Source organism: Camelus dromedarius, chromosome 9, assembly GCF_036321535.1.
Source record: "Camelus dromedarius isolate mCamDro1 chromosome 9, mCamDro1.pat, whole genome shotgun sequence".
Lineage (NCBI taxonomy): Eukaryota > Metazoa > Chordata > Mammalia > Artiodactyla > Camelidae > Camelus > Camelus dromedarius.
Genome location: NC_087444.1, coordinates 39,492,217 through 39,503,257, shown reverse-complemented (window position 1 = coordinate 39,503,257; position 11,041 = coordinate 39,492,217). Strand labels below are relative to the sequence as shown.

General features: G+C 32.1%; 1 non-coding gene across 1 annotated transcript; it reads right to left on the bottom strand.

Moving 5' to 3' along the window:
• Positions 1–5,071: 5,071 nt before the first annotated feature.
• Positions 5,072–5,145, bottom strand: TRNAI-AAU (transfer RNA isoleucine (anticodon AAU)). The gene has a single exon. It is a non-coding gene; the product is annotated as a tRNA-Ile (tRNA).
• Between the last annotated feature and the right edge of the window lie 5,896 nt (positions 5,146–11,041).

Genomic DNA, 11,041 nt, shown 5'->3' with positions numbered 1-11,041 from the left:
TCAAGGGAAAACTTCTCTGACACCTGAGATGGAGCCAAAGAACTCTGTGCCCTTACAAAACTTTGACACTTCTCTTCATAGCAACAACCATAGTTAGAAATTACTGTTTGGGGTGATAATTTGATCAATTTATATTTCCCCAATTAGACTCTAAGATCCCTGAAATCAAAAGGTGTTTTATCTGTGTTTGTTCAACATTATAATCTCATTGTGTTTTTCCACAATGGATGTCCAATGAATAAAGGAATGCACACACATGTAAGTGCACACACACATATAAGTGTGCACACACAAGTATGTGTTTATATGCACATATTCACATTTGTATGTATGTATGTATGTATGCACACATTAACCTTTATAAATGCAGAATTTATTATTAAAATTTAGTCACTGGATATTTGAATATGTATTGAGCACCCAAAACATGCCTGACACTCTTCTGTTTGAGAGGAATTCAGTCACGAACGAAAGGGGCAAGCTTCCCATTTTCATGGAGCTTATTTTTCTTATGGGACTGGAGGTAAGGAAAAACATACATAAAAAATTAAAATCTGTAGACTGTTAATATGATGAGTGCTAAATCATATAAGGGAATGGTTGAAAGAAGTAACAAGAGAGGTCACTTCTGAGGAGATGGTATTTGAGCCTAGATCTGAATAAATACTGGCAGACTCTGCCTTGTGGAGATTCCACCCCTAGTAACCTTCACATTCTTGGATGTCATGCATTCTTGACTTTTAGGTGCTCTAACTGGCACTGTAGCCTAGAAAGTACTCAGGCAGACAAATTCATCTAAAGGTAGGCATGACTTCATTGTTGTCTTTCCTACATGAGTTTAAAGCCCCTTCGTGGTCAACTTTTGTCCAAAGGTGAACCTTAATATAAAAGTGAAATTGCCAAGAATGAAATAAATTCAATGAGGGGTTGCAATGATTTGTTTTTATGGTATCATATTTTCCATTTAAGAACTAAACAAATGTGTGATTAGAATAACTATGTGCCATATCTGTAATAATCTCTTAGAGCTTTGGTTATTTAAAATTGATTACTGAAAGGCTGGATACTACACAGTATTCATGAAAGCTGATGTATATATTATCTAGTGGAAAAGGTGCCCCTTTATATAACAAAAAATAAATATCCAACTATAGATTGTAGATTTTCCTCCAGTCTGAATGGTTACAATCATTCTCCACTTAAAACACATTTAAGGCAAAATATTTTACAATCATAAATACTTCAAAGTATATACTTGGGATTAATCACTTATGGTTATTCTATATAGTCCCCATAATTTGACTGTGACAAAATCTTAACTGCAATGTCCAATAACATAGCCACTAACCACACATGACCATAAAGCATTTGACATGTGGCTAGTATGCCTGAGGACCAGCATTTTTCATTTAACATTAATCTTAATTAATTTAAATTTACATTTGAAAGTGAAGAAGCATAATTTTTTCCACTGAAACATCCATTGGAACACTGAGCATAATTTTATTGGTTTGTCAGGACTGCATTTTACTCTATCTGATGGAGCACATAAGATATTGCTACTTTTGGGTATACATGTTAAATGTGTATGTCATTTTGAGTATTAAACAAAAAACATCACTAATCTACTTGTTGTCAACAGACTGATTCAGTTCAAATGACTTTTTCCATGTATTGATCTAATGTGCTGTAATATGTTTACTTGAATGCTTTACACAGACAGCAGTAGTCACAATGATACCAATGCGATTGTAACTGGTAATTAAATTGAAACATTTACTATAAATACATTTTCTCTAGTATAAAAGAAGTAAGTGTGGAAAAAATTTTACATTAAAAACCAAAGCATACTAGTGATACAGAACTGAGTGCAGAAGTGCAGATGCAGCAGAGGAGCTGTAATATATTTAGGATTACAAAATTTAAAAAAAAAGCAAACTGGAGGTAGGTATATCAAATATTTCACTAACACATTTAGTAACAAATTCAATTTACTGTGGCAGAGTAGAAAGAAAACTCCATTTGTTTATTCTGTAAGGATATTTTAAAATAATAAAGTAAACAATATTACAAGATTTATTTTTTTTCAACAAGAAAAAAAAAAAAAGGAATTGACAGTGACTAACTACAGGTTTCCCATACTACATTAAGGAGCTTGGAGACTGCCACTCTGTTCTAACTATGAGTAAATAGCTGAACAGGCTAAAAAATCAACAATTCTTCTTAAATCCACCAGACAGATAAGGACACAGGGCAAGCCACTCCCCCAAGATTACAAAGACTGACAGGTGAAAACAGGGCATCACGCTTTACCTGAGAAGAGATTCATGAGCGAAAACCTCCATGGGAAATTGTGCCAGGGAAGGAAAACCTGAATTGTAACTGATGATTTGCTGGAAACTCAGTACAGATAGTCTGAGAGTTAAATACTCCAGGGGGACCCAGTCATAACGGAGCCCTTGTATTTTGTGTATTTTATCTGGTTTTATCAACTAGGTTCTCATAGTAAGAATCAGAGAGAAAATCCTCCTCAGGTTTCCAACACAGGAAGGGTGAAAGGAATCATTTTGAAATACACCAGAGCACTCTATTCTTCTTTACAAGGACTGCCCTGAGGAAAAACTAGCTACCCAGAACCTAACTTGCTGGAGATAGATAGATAGATAGATAGATAGATAGATAGATAGATAGATAGATAGATAATAGATAGATAGATTAGATAGATAGATAGATAGCTGGATAGATTTTAATCAGAGCCTAACTGCTTGGGGGGAAGGATATACCCATTTAGCTCTAACCTTTTACATAGGAGAAGGGAAATACCCAACTCCAGCCCACTCTACCCATCCTGATCTACCAATGGGGGTTGGGGTAGGCCCTAAGAAACACTTGGCAAAGTTCACAGTCCAGAGGCACAGGCTCACAAAAACACTGAGACCTAATCATACAATTATAGGCTGCTCTCTCCCACCTCCCACTTACCACTACAGTACTAAAGGAATATTTATGGCAGCTTCTTTTTACCCACTATATCAAATCCAACTGTCAAGAAAAAAAATTACAAAGCATACCAAAAGGAAAAAAAAAAAACACAATTTGAAGGGACAAAGTAAACATCAGAACGAGAAATGGCAGGAATGTTGGAATTATTAGACTGGGAATTTAAAACAGCTATGATTAAATGCTAAGGTAACTAGTGAATAAAGTAGATTGAATGCAAGCACAGATGGACAAATGTAAGCAGAGAGTTGGAAATTCTAAGAAAGAACCAAAATAACATATATATACACACACACACACACATAAAATGTAATATAAATGAAGAAAGCCTTTGAAGGGCTTATTAGTAGACTAGATATGTTTGAGGAATGAACCTCTGAGTCTGAGAAAGCCTCAATGAAAACCTCCAAAACTGAAAAGCAAAGAGAATAAACACTGAAAAAAAAAATACAACAGAATATCCAAGGATGGTGGGATAGCTACAAAAGGTATAATATACCAATAATGGGAATATCAGGAAAAGAAAAAAAATGAAAAAGGAATGGTAGAAATATTTGAAACGAAAATGACTGAGAATTTTCCCCAAATTAATGTCACACCCTAAATCAAAAATCCAGGAATCTCAGAGAACACCAAGCAGGATAAATGCCATAAAAACAAAACAAAACTACATTTAGGCATACCATTTTCAAAATATAGAAAATCAAAGATGAAGATAAAATTCTGAAAATAGCCAGAGGGGAAAAGCACCTTATCTATAGAGGAACAAAGATAAGAATTCCATCCAATTTCTCATAAACCACACAAGCAAAAAGAGGAGTGGAAAGAAATGTTTAAAGTGTTGTAAGAAAGGAGGGAAGAAAAAAAAAGAAACTAGAATTCTTAACTCTGGAAAATTATCCTTCAGAAGTGTAGGAGAAGTAATTTCTCAGACAAACAAAAATTGAAGAAATTTGTTGCTAGTAGATCTGCACTGCAAGAAATATTAAATAAGTTCTTAAGGCAGAAGGAATCTAATATAGATCAGAAATCTGTATTTACACAAAGAAAGAACATCAAAGAAGGAATAAGTGAAAGTAAAATAAAAACTTTTTTCTTATCCTAAATTGATCTAACAGATATAAGTTTGCTCAAAATAATAATAGTAACAGTGCATTTGATTATTACACTTATGTGTATATCTTGCATGCATGTGTTACTCACACGACCCATATAGTAGTATATAGTGTTTTTTTAGAGTGGACTTGAATTAGCTGTAAATGCATAATGCAAACTCCATTTAAACATTTTAAATGATTTTAAAAAATTAAATGTATAACTGATATGCTAAGAAAAAAGAGAAAACAGAATCATAAGATGCTCAAAACTGAAAAGGGCAGAAAAAGAGTAAAAGACACAAATAGTAACAAAGAAAAGGGGAAGCGAAAAGAAAATCATAACAAATATGATAGATATTAATCCAACTATATCAATAATCAATTTGAATATCCAAAAATTAATGCTCCAAAGATCCAGAGTGGATCAAAAACAAGACCCAACTATATGACAATATGTTGTAAATGGATGGGTTAAGATGTTATGCTAACACAAATCAAAAGAAAGCAGGAGTAGCTATATTGAATTTAGACTCAGCAGATTTTAAAGCAAGGAAAGTTAGTAGGGATAAAGAATGGTATTTTATCTTGAAAAAAGGTCAATTCCCTAATAAGATATAAGAATTACCAAGATACATATGCCTAACAATAGAATGTCACACTACATGAAGCAAAAACTGACAGAACTACAAAGAGAAAGAGATTAATCCCCCATTATAGATGAAGACTTCAACACCACACCATTCTGTCAGAAAGAGGCAGATGCAGCAGGTAAAAAGTTAATAAGGACATAGTTGAATTCAGTCAAGTGGATATAATGGTTATCTGCAGAGGACTTCATCCAACAGCAAAATACACATTCTTGTAAAGCTTACATGGAACATTCACCAAGATAGACCACATTCTGAGCTATGAAACAGACCTTAACAAACTTTTTTTGGGGGGTGGTAATTAGATTTATTCTATTTTTTTCTTAGAAGAGGCACTGGGGTTTGAACCCAGGACCTTGTGCACATTAAGCACACACTCTACCACTTGAGCTATTCCCTCCCACTTAAAAAGAAAAATTATACTATGTCAACTCTAAGACCACAATGGAATTAAACCAGGAATCAATTACAGTAAGATAGCTAGAAAGTCCTAAAATACATGAAGATTAAGCAACACACTTGTAAATAAAAACATGGCTTGAAGAAAAAAATCTCAAGGGGAATTTTAAAAATGTTTTGAACTCAATGGAAATGAAAACACAATATTCACATTTGTGGAATCCAGCAAAAGCTCTGGTTAGAGGGAAATTTATAGCATTGACTATATACAATAGAAAAGAAGAAAGATCAAAAGTCCATAACCTAAGTTTCCACCTTAGGAAATTAGAAAAAGAAAAGCAAGTTAAATCTAAAGTAAGCAGAAGAAAGAAATAAATAGCAATTAAAACATAAATCAATAAAATGGAAAACAGAAAATCAACAAAACCAAAAGTTGGTTCTGAAAATATCAGTATAATTAATTAGGCTTTAACCAGGCCAACTAAGAAAAAAGAAATAGGATATAAATTACTACTGTCAGAAATGAAAGAGGAGACAGAGCTACAGACTCCATGGAAACTAAAAGGATAATAAAGGAATATTATGAACAACCCTATGCCAACAAACTTGATAATCTAGATGATGAAATGGACCAATTTGTTGAAAGACACAATTTGCCAAAACTTACACAAGAAAAAATAAGACCTTAATAGGCCTATATCTATTAAGGAAATTGAGTCAGCTATTAATAACCTTCCAAAATAGAAAGCACCAGGCCCAGATGGGTTTACTGGTGAATGCTACCACATATTTAAGGGAAAAAATATACCAATTTTTTATTCCTTTCAAAGGATAGAAGCATAGGAATTAACATCTAGCTCATTCTATCAGGTCATAATTACCTTACTATCAAAACCAGACAAACATTACAAGAAAATAAAACTATACATGAATATCACTCATGAACATACATACAAAAATGCTGAACAAAATATTGGCAAATTGAATCCAAAAATGTATAAAAATTGTTATACACCATGACCAAGTGGGGTTTATCCCAGGTATGCAAGGCTGTTTCAACATTCAGAGATCAATTAATGTAATCATCACATCAACAGGGTAAAAAAGAAAAATTACATAATCATATCAATATAAGTATAAAAAACATTTGACAAAATCCAACACTTATTCATGACAAAAACTCTCAGTACAACAGGAATAGAAATACATCAGCTTGATGAAGAATATCTACAAAAAACCTATAGCCAACATCAGACCTAATAAACGATAAACTAAATAAACTAGAAGCTTTCCTATTAAATCCAAAAACAAGGCAAGGATGTCCCCTCCAAATACTCCTTTTCAACATTGTAATTTGTATATTAGTTAATGCAATAAGAAGAAGAAATAAAATGTACTGATATTGGGAAGGAAGAAATAAAAATGTCTTTGTTTACAGATAACATGATCATCTATGCAGAAAATCAAAAAGTCACCAAAAACCTACCGGCACAATAAACAATTATAGGTGACTCTTGAAGGACATAGGGGTTGAGATCCTGATCCTCCTCAAAAAAATTCATGTATAATGCAGAATTGGCCCTCTGTATCTGTATTTCCTCTGTATCTGTGGTTCTGCATCTGCGGATTCAACCAACTGAGGTTAGTACTATAGTGTTTATTATTGGAAAACATCCACCTATAAGTGGACCCACACAGTGTACACCCATGTTGTTCAAGGGTCAAATGTATAGCAAGGTTGTAGGATACGAGGTTAGTAAACAAATGTCAATAATTTACCTCTACACCAACACTAAAAAAAGTTAAATTTGACTCTAGAAACAACATACTATTTATATTAGCATTCAAAAAATGATAAACCTAGGTATAGATCCTAAAAAATATTTACAAGAACAATATGAGGAAAACTACAAAACTTTAATGAACAAAATCAAAGAAAACCTAAACAGATACTATAATTTCACGGATAGGAAGACAATATTGTCAAGATGTAAGATTTTACCAACTTGATTTACAGATTCAGTGCAATCACAATAAAAATATTCCCAGCAAGTTACTCATGGATATTGACAAATTGGTTGCAAAATTTTTATGCAGAGGCAGAAGACCCAGAATAGTCAACATAATTACTGAAGGAGAGGAAAAAAAGTTGGAGGACTGATGCTATGCAACTTCAAGATTTACAATCAACCTACAGTAATCTAAGCAGTGTGGTACTGGTAAAAAGAAGAAACAAATCCATCGACAACGGAACAGAACAGAGGGCCCCAGAACTCACACCCACAAATATAATTAACTGATATTTGATAAAGGAGTAAAAGAAACACAGTGGAACAAAGGCAGTCTTTTCAAAAGATGGGGGTGAAAGATTTCAACATCCACATGCAAAAAAAAAAAAAAAGGAATCTAGAGGCAGACTAGATTCACAATGATGTATTTGTCCAAACCTGCACAATACCAGGCTTGAATCCTAATGTAAACTGTTCACTTTGGGTGATGATGATGTGTTGATGCAGGCTCATTAGTTGTAACAATCGTACCACTCTGATGGGGGATATTAATAACTGGGGAGGCTATGCATGTGCTGGGGCAGGATATATAATGGAATTCTCTATACCATTCTTTTAATTTTGCTGTGAAACTAAAACTGTTCTAAAATAACTGTCTTTAATTAAGAAAAGAAAAGAGAATGAACACACCTGATTGCCTGAAATCAGAAACAAATATCCAACAAACCCCAAAAGTTTAAAGATTTGTAAAAGAATTTGAGCCTTTAATATTGACCAGCCATAAAAATGCTTGGGTTTCTGCATAAAAAGAGGCAACCATTTTTTTTATAGACAGTTAAAAAAATAATTATATTGTTAATCTTATTAATGTTATGGTAAAAAAAAATATATATTTTCCAGAAAATGAAAGATTCTCAGTTAAGCCAACAAATAATTGCCTATAAAATATAAAAAGTTTCTAAAAATATCAATCATCAATTGATGCAGATACTAACTACCATATAAAAAAATAGATGAACAACAACGTCCTACTGTATAGCACAGGAACTATATTCAATAGCTTACAATAACCTATAATGAAAAAGAATGTCAAAAAGAATATACATATATGTGTGTAACTGAATCACTATGCTGTACACTAGAAACTAACACACCATTGTAAATCAACTGTACTTTGAAAAAAAAGACCTACAAAAATTGACGGACTCAAAATTTGAATAAATGTAGTTACTTCTAGTTTTAGATTAGTCATGTGATACAAGAAACATTGCCCAATTAGTATTTGAGTACATTTTAATTTCCAAGGTCTTCCAAATTCACAAAGAAATGTTGTCAATTCATAGTCTAAAATAGGGAACTCATGATGTACATCCTTCTGAATCTTTTGCATCTGAAAAAGAGAAATCTTAGCTAAATATTTTTCTTAAAGTTTCTATGAAGATGAATGGTGCTGCAGCTATGCTATATTAGGTTAAAAAATTATTATTCTAATTTAAATTAGGAGACTGATGTTTCTCTTACTGTTTAATTCAACTGTGTGACACATTTTGAAAATATTTGTTCTCAGTTTCCTGAAAAGACTCTGAAAAGCTTCAGGGGTATAGTTATTTAAGTCTTTCAGTATATGTATTCAAAGAAAACAAAGAGTTTAATGGTCTCATGTTCTTTACTAATACTCATTGGTTTAAAGTCAAAGAGCTTTACAATGTTTTACTGTATTATTAATTCAAATACAAGTTTCTCTTGAAATAAAAGAATGTTTGCTAAATATTCAGTAATCAAAAACGAAATATGGCAGCATGAATTATGGATTTTATCAATGTTAAGTTGCAAATGGAAGAACTAAATTTGAAGTGCCAAGGTGGGGAAGGAAAAGGTAATTTGTGACTTAGCTAGACAGGTAGGAAAATTTATGTCAAAATTGAAACTTTTCATAAAACAAATCATTAGCTATGATTTATGACATTTTATAAAGTAAGTTAATATGCAGAAGATTTAATTATAAACCACAGTACCATGCAAATTGACTACAAAAACACAGAAAAAATGAAGAATACTTTTTGATATTGATAAATTTAGTGCTGCTTTTCATTTTATACAACATCCCTTTGAATTTGATGTTTAAAATAATGAGTTGACCCAAGTGTTAGTCAATTTATTTAACTTGGACAGATGTAGTTTTGAAATTAATATGCTTTTGCTTGAAAGTCCAATCAGTACTTCTAAAAATGATTAACCATTTTGTCAATGTTTATGTGAGTATTAAAAGAAAATATTTTGGAACACTCATTTCAGATATTGGAAAACTTTTAGGTATATTTGAACACTCAAGTATATGAATTTACTTTATCAACTGTAAATCTTATGAAATCGAAGGACAGATGACTTGTTTTCAATGAAAATTTAGCATTTTAATTAAGAAGCACTCTAACTTTAAAATACATACTGTGTATTCAAGAACTAATATGAATAAAAATAAAATATTATATTAATACTTTTAAATATTGACTACATATTAAAATGATAATATATTTGATACATTGGGTTAAATAATTGTTATAATTAATTGTATATATTTTTACTTCTTTAATGCGGATTCTAAAATTTTTAAATAACATATGCATTTGCATTATTATTTATGTTGTTCAGCACGAGTCAAGATGTTATCAAAACATCTGACTGAAATGTGACAACTGATACCTAAATGATTATTTGTCAACTTACACATTAAAATAATTGGTTCATTTATAAATATTTATTTTAATTCAGATTGAATGTTTCTACATTTCCACTGAGTTTAGGTTACTGGACTGCACATTACACTTTATTTTATTATTTTTCCTTTTAAAAATATTAATTCTGATGATTTAACTCTATGTTTCATCTACTACAATCGAAAAAACTTGAGACATTAAAAATATTAAAAGGCAATGTAGTGGAAGCTGAATTTATATTAAAAGGAAACAAACACTGAAAAGAGTGGCAGACATGACATGTTTGTTAATTTCTTCTTATGACACGGCTGGATGGAGCCATCCAGAGCATCTTAAGTAAACAACCAAAGTGAACTGGATATGCAGTTACCACACTGCATGATACTGGACTTGGGAGTTGGCCAGATCCTCCCATCTAGTTGAATTTGTGAATCTTTCTTTTCACAAGCATAGGAGGCTTGATTATCATCATCACCATTATTTAATTAATGAATTACTGAGAAATTTTTATGCACTGAGCTTAGTGTAAGTACTTTAAAGGAATTTTCTCATTGAATATTTACATCAATTCTAGGAGATAAGTTCACTTATTACTTGCATTAAGTCAACTGCATATTGTCCAAGAAGGTAAAAATATCAGTGGTGGTGTATACAGACATATTAAGGGAAAAAAGTGCCATAGATGATACTATCCAAAGCCTTTTAGGCCACACTCTTGGCATTAATGTTTACTTAAGATAACCATGATGTTTTCTTTTACCTGGCATCTAGGAAAACATATTGAAAATAAAATATGCTAAAAAATAAGAATTATTCCAATTGTGACTTTACTCTTAGAGCAAAAATGCAGGTTTTCTTTAAGGAAGGTCCAGCCCAATTCTGTTTCTTTGTTATTCAACCAATTAAAGAAAGTGTAGACAATTTCATTGTCTCACTCTCTGCTGAGCTCCCCACCTTATCTAGAATGTTTCTCTGTGTGGTATTCTAGGCACCTATATCAAATGGATCAGAGCTAGCACTTAAGTTAACATATATTCTTGACTTAATATGACATGTCTATACAAAAAACTCCTGGACCATTTGGAAAATTTTAAGGAGCAGGAGCAGTAAGATAAGTCAAACTATAGCCTGCAAAGGAGGAAACCACTGCAAGGTTTCCTGACACTCTTCTTTTC